Source organism: Mytilus edulis, chromosome 13 (assembly GCF_963676685.1).
Source record: "Mytilus edulis chromosome 13, xbMytEdul2.2, whole genome shotgun sequence".
Taxonomy (NCBI): Eukaryota; Metazoa; Mollusca; class Bivalvia; order Mytilida; family Mytilidae; genus Mytilus; species Mytilus edulis.
The window spans coordinates 69,481,911-69,487,619 of NC_092356.1; the positions used below are offsets into that span (position 1 = coordinate 69,481,911).

The 5,709-nt window shown below is 31.0% G+C and overlaps 1 long non-coding RNA gene across 1 annotated transcript; it reads right to left on the reverse strand.

The window, feature by feature from the left end:
• Positions 1–1,193: 1,193 nt before the first annotated feature.
• Positions 1,194–5,472, reverse strand: LOC139501352 (uncharacterized). The gene is made up of 3 exons (XR_011658526.1): positions 5,339–5,472; positions 2,275–2,383; positions 1,194–1,266 (listed from the first exon to the last, which is right to left on the reverse strand). It is a non-coding gene; the product is annotated as an uncharacterized lncRNA (long non-coding RNA).
• Positions 5,473–5,709: the final 237 nt, after the last annotated feature.

A 5,709-nucleotide genomic window follows, 5' to 3' on the forward strand; every position in this document is an offset into this window, starting at 1 on the left:
GAAAACATATGTAAACATATGTTTAGGCCCGACATGAAAACATATGTTTTTGATCATATGAAAAACATATGTTTAACATATGAAAAACATATGTTTATAAAATCATATGAAAAACATGTTTTTCATACATGTAAACATATGAAAAACATATGTTTTTCATATGTTTTTTTTATAAACATATGTTTTTCATATGTTTTCATATGTTCGGCCCAAACATATGGTTTCATATGTTTTTATATTGGTCCTAAATAAATATTTTTTTTATGTCTTTTTTTTTCAATTTTTCAAATGCATTTATTTTTTCATGTATATGTATTTTTGTTTGGTTTGTTTTTAATGGTAATGTTTTGATGTTTTTCTTCTTCATCATCTTTTTTTTCTGTAGGGACCTCATTTTGAGTGTAAATACTTCAATATGATGATTTTAATAACCCCAAATACTTGACTCCACAGAAAATACATGGCAAAATCAAAAGCTCTTAACAAATAAAAAGCAACTGTATACATTAGCATTCCTTTATGCAGAAAAATAATTATCACAGTCAGTGCTCCATAATTTGTATTGTATAGCTAGTAAATTTTTTTTTATTAAGTTGTTGTCTCTTCTATTTTCATATTTTTGTCTCTTTGACATACTCATTTCTATTGCCTATGTTCTATTTTCATATTTTTATCTCTTTGACATATCCCATTTCTATTGTCTATATTCTATTTTCATGGTTTTGTCTCTTTGACATATCCCATTCTATGTTTGCCTCTTTGACATACCCTAATTCTATTGTCTGTATTCTATTTTCATCTCTATGACATGTCAAATTTTTATTGTCTATATTCTATTTTCCTCTGATGTCTGTGATATTTTATTGTGAAAGTCTATATTCTATTTCCCTCTGATGTATGTGATATTTCTATTGTCTATATTCTATTTCCCTCTGATGGATGTGATATTTCTATTGCTATATCACCATACACATTGATATGTAATTGTCTACACTGCTAGCTATTACAGGTGCTAGTGTATGCTGTCGCTTTTGTGGCCCTTAATGGCTTGCTGTTTCGTGTGAGCTCTGTTTTGAAAACTGTAGTTTGACCTGTAATGGTTTACTTTTACAAATTATGACCTGGATGGAGAGTTGTTTCATTGGCACTAATACCACATCTTCTTACATCTATAATTAAGAAAGACAACTAGATTGACTTTTGAGTTCAATATTGTATTAATTTAAAATGAATGTTCTTTGGTTCTGTTTCTTTACTTTTCAGTTCCTGAAAATAAAAATAACAGAACAGAGTTTCAATGCCTGCTTAGTTGCACATATTTTATTTAGCAAGGGGCAATAATTAAAAAAAGGCACTTGAATAAAATTAAAAATTAAAAAGTGTGCTTGGAAAAAAACTTCTTTTTCTTGTATACGAAATATTTCAAACAGACTTTCAAGGGCATTACTTACAGTATACTATGTGTTTTATAAAAAATTGAATCAATAAGAGCGCTTTCAAGGCCATTTTCCTTTATTTAATATTTTCAAGGGGCATAACTCTTTTGAAAATAGTCAATCGGTCAAAAGTAGTGAACTTGACCAAGATATTGCTGATATTAAAGTATAGTATAAGTTTTATAAAAATCTGGCAAGAATTGCACCTGCAAGACAAATATAAACACCTTACAATCATTCTATAAACATATTAATTAATGTCTGCCATACAATATATGTAGTTTTAATTTTTCAATGGTTCACATTTTGCATTCTTAAACAAGTTGAAGGTTACTTTATGGTATGGATTTTGATTATTGTTCATTGCTGAACAGTGACCAGTAAATGTTTTATCTTCGTTCTTTAGTTTTTTAATTGATAGTTGTCACATTGAGGATCATATGCCATCTCCTTATATCAATATTCTAGTTCTTTAAAAACGCTCTACGGTTACAAGAAAATTATCAAATTACTTTTTCTTGTTTATTTTAAGGTACAGTGGCAAATATTTAATGTATATATTCAAGACAAGAAAAACTTTTGATCATGTTAAATATACAATTCATAATATACGGTCTGTGATGCAAATACTATAATTATTTGAGCTTCTCATTTCTCATGCGTGTGCAGCAGAAGCAGATGAGACTGGTAAGGATTCCTCGATGCATACTTGACATCAGAAAGACAAAAAAATAAACAACTGTATACATGTACAATTACACTTGGAAAAGTTTTGAATAGATAACATTAAATTGTTTAAATCAAATACAATTCTACATACATGTATGAACTTTAATACTTTGATACCAGTTTTTTTTTACAGGACATCTGCACCTACATGTACATGTACACAGTAACATGTACCTCAGTGATTCTAATACTGCACTTTCCTTTCATTTGGTAACAAGCTAAAATTATAAATTTTAAGTTAATCCAAAAGTCCAGACAAAAACTAAATGTACATGTAGTACATGTATGAACTGATGCTCACTAATTAATACTTTTACTTTTGAGTTAATGGAAACAATTTATAAACAATCAACAAATATATGTATAGCATGAACTTTTCATATATCATGTATATATAAAAAACTATTCTTCTGCCTAAGTTTAAAAAAATCCATTTAGGCATTAACTCTGGTTTATTAAATCTTGATTTGCTGTTTCATAGGCAAAATTGTTGAAATACAACATTTATATATAAATATTAAACTCATGAACATAACATGTTGTCATTTGTGTTACCATCTGTATACTTCATGCATTTAATAAAAGAACAGTGTTTCAATGTACCTCACCAATTGATGGATATATAAAATTTGCTGTCAAAAAGCAATAACCACAATAAATAAGTATGTTCTTTTTTTTTTAACATTTTTCATAAATTATAAAAATAATCTACAAGAAAAGTAGACATGTGTGGGATGCAATTCCTTATAAATTCAATATCTATTTCCAAGAGGCAAAACTCCTGTAAACATATTTTATTAATAGCCTGTTAAGTTTCTCTTTATCTTCTTTAGTTCTTGCTCAAAACACAAAAGAGGAAAAGATTGCAAAATTTACGAGAAAGTTGTATAAAGGGCAACAACTGCTTAAGGGGTCCATTGAAAATTTGGTTATGTTGACCATTGTAGATCTTACGTTGCTGAACATTATTGCATGAAACTTTTCAAAAATCAAAAATTTGAAAAATTTTGAAAAAAAAGGAATCCCTTAAAAAAGTTGTAAACAAACTATCCTCAACTTATTGAAATCCCCCTTGGAGCAATAACCCTAACAGGTCCGTAACTACCTATGAGGCAGGGGAGGCAACTGCCATAAATTTTCTACACCAAATTTTTTTTGAAGTAAAAAAATGAAATATTCACAATATGTACACGAAGAACATGAATTTGTAATATAAACAACACACGTTTACAGTTTTAACAGTAGTTATCATGATACGTGATATATCTGTCACTTTCCGGATTTTTTATCGAAAGTGAACCATTTCAGTATTTGTTTTAGTTTTTTTTCGTGTGGCCATCCATCTGTTATTCAGTATTTCCTATGTTGTACGAGAACGCATATATGAAACTTTGCTTTCGACAATTTTAAATTAAACTTAACTAATCACATTTATTTAGGAGCTCAATTAAGCAGAGGAAGTTCCCTTTGTATTGTGAATCTTTTATGATATCGAAAATTCGTTACTGGTTGAATCAGTTGTTGGATAATTTTTTTTAAAGTGTCTAGTCAGACAGTACGTCTTGCGATCGTACGAGAACATTATGGTCAATGCCTTAGTAGTCGAACACTCCCATTCGTTGTAGTTCTATACATATCTGTTCAGCTTTCAACAATATTGAAATTCAAGGTCCTCGATGAAAAAAATATTTGCTTTCTATTATCTTGCTTTATATGTTGTTTTTTTTTAACTTACCACTTTGATTTCTAACAAAAATATCTTTAAATATAATAATTGTTTGCAAAACAAATTGCTTCCAGGTCCAAGCATTACTGATGAGTCTTAAAGTAACGTGTTATTTTAGCCATTTTACTGAGGGGAAAAAAATCGGCGGTCACAATGTATTTAATGTTAATAATTATAGTTCAAAGTACGGCCTTCAAGACGGAGCCTTGGCTCACCCCGAACAGCAATCTCAGTTTGTTTTTTTGCATAAAAAAATGCTTCCAGGTTCAAGCAATACTGATGAGTCTTAAAGTAAGGAAATTGAAGGGAAACGGGTCATTTTTAGCCATTTTACTGAGGAAAAAAATCAGCAGGGGGCTGTGCCCCTAACCCTTCTTTCTTGGGGCCTCAATTGGCGACCCAAAATCCCTGCCTCCCATGAAATCGAACCCTAGTTACGGCCCTGCCTAAAACTCAATCCCATCCTTTCTTTTGTAGTATGGAACCTTGTAATACAATTTCAGAGAGCTCCATACACTCGATGGCGGATCTAGAAATGTTCATATGTGGGGGTCCAGTGACTGCCTAAGCATGCTAAGAGGGGGACCTATCCGGACATGCTTCAGTGTTTTCCTATATAATCAACCAAAATTTTCACAGAAAAGAGGGGGGGAGGGGGCAGGGCTGCCTGGGCCTCCCACCTTAATCCGCCTATGAGTCACTTAAACACAAGTTATTGTCTGGAAACTAGAAACATGCTTCTTTTTGGCCCCTAATTCCTGCATATTTTGGGAAACTAATCCAAAACTTTATCCCAGCCTTCCCTTTGTTATATGGAACATTGTGGTACAATTTCAGAGAGATCTATACAATTACACACAAGTTATTGTCTGGAAACTAGAAAAATGCTTGTTTTTGGCCCCTTATTCCTAAACTTTGGCCCCATGACCCCTAAACTGAATCAAAACCTTGTACTTGTGGTTTTAAACATTGTGGTACAATTTCAGAGCAATTGAAATATTTGTAAACAAATTATTATCCTGAAACTAGAAAAATGTTTGTTTTTGGCCCATTTTGGGCCCCTAATTCCTAAACGGTTGGGACTTCCGACCATCATCCCCAAAATCATCCCCTTTTTTGTGGTATTGGACCTTCTAAACAAAATTCATAAAGATTTATGCACTTAAACCTAAGTTATTGTTCGGAAACCAATGTGTCTTCGGACGCTGCAGATAACGACAACACCTTACCATTATACAATCCCCAAAAATTGTTTGTGGTCGTATAAAAAGAACAAGCAATGGAGTGTATATAGAGCTTCCAATGCTATTTTCAATAAAATGGTCCAGTAGAAAAAATATTTTTTCACAGCTTACACGAAATCAAAATGTGTAACATGTAGATAAAATGTAGTCTGACAACAACAAAATATTCAAACAAAGTTATCCTTTTTATTACATTTACATACCTCTCGTCATAAAATAATTGCGGGCTGCTCTTTCTATGCACATAAATCAATATGAAAATCTATGAATCCATCATATAATCTAGAAAGCAATGCCTCAGAGAATTCCATTCTGTTGCTTTCTTCTTCTTCTTGAAGTACATGAGTTCCATAGAAAATGCTAAAAGAAATAATGTAAAATGAAATGAAGTTAAAATATCTGACAAATTGCCTTAAATATTTTTATACATGTTATATGGCAAAATTGGCTTATTTTGATCTTTTAAAACAAGACCAACAGATCTAGACTTGCCCGGAAAAAAATTATACTAGTATATATACATGTATAATATAAAAGCATTAAATTATTTAAATGTTCTAATCCATCTTATTAA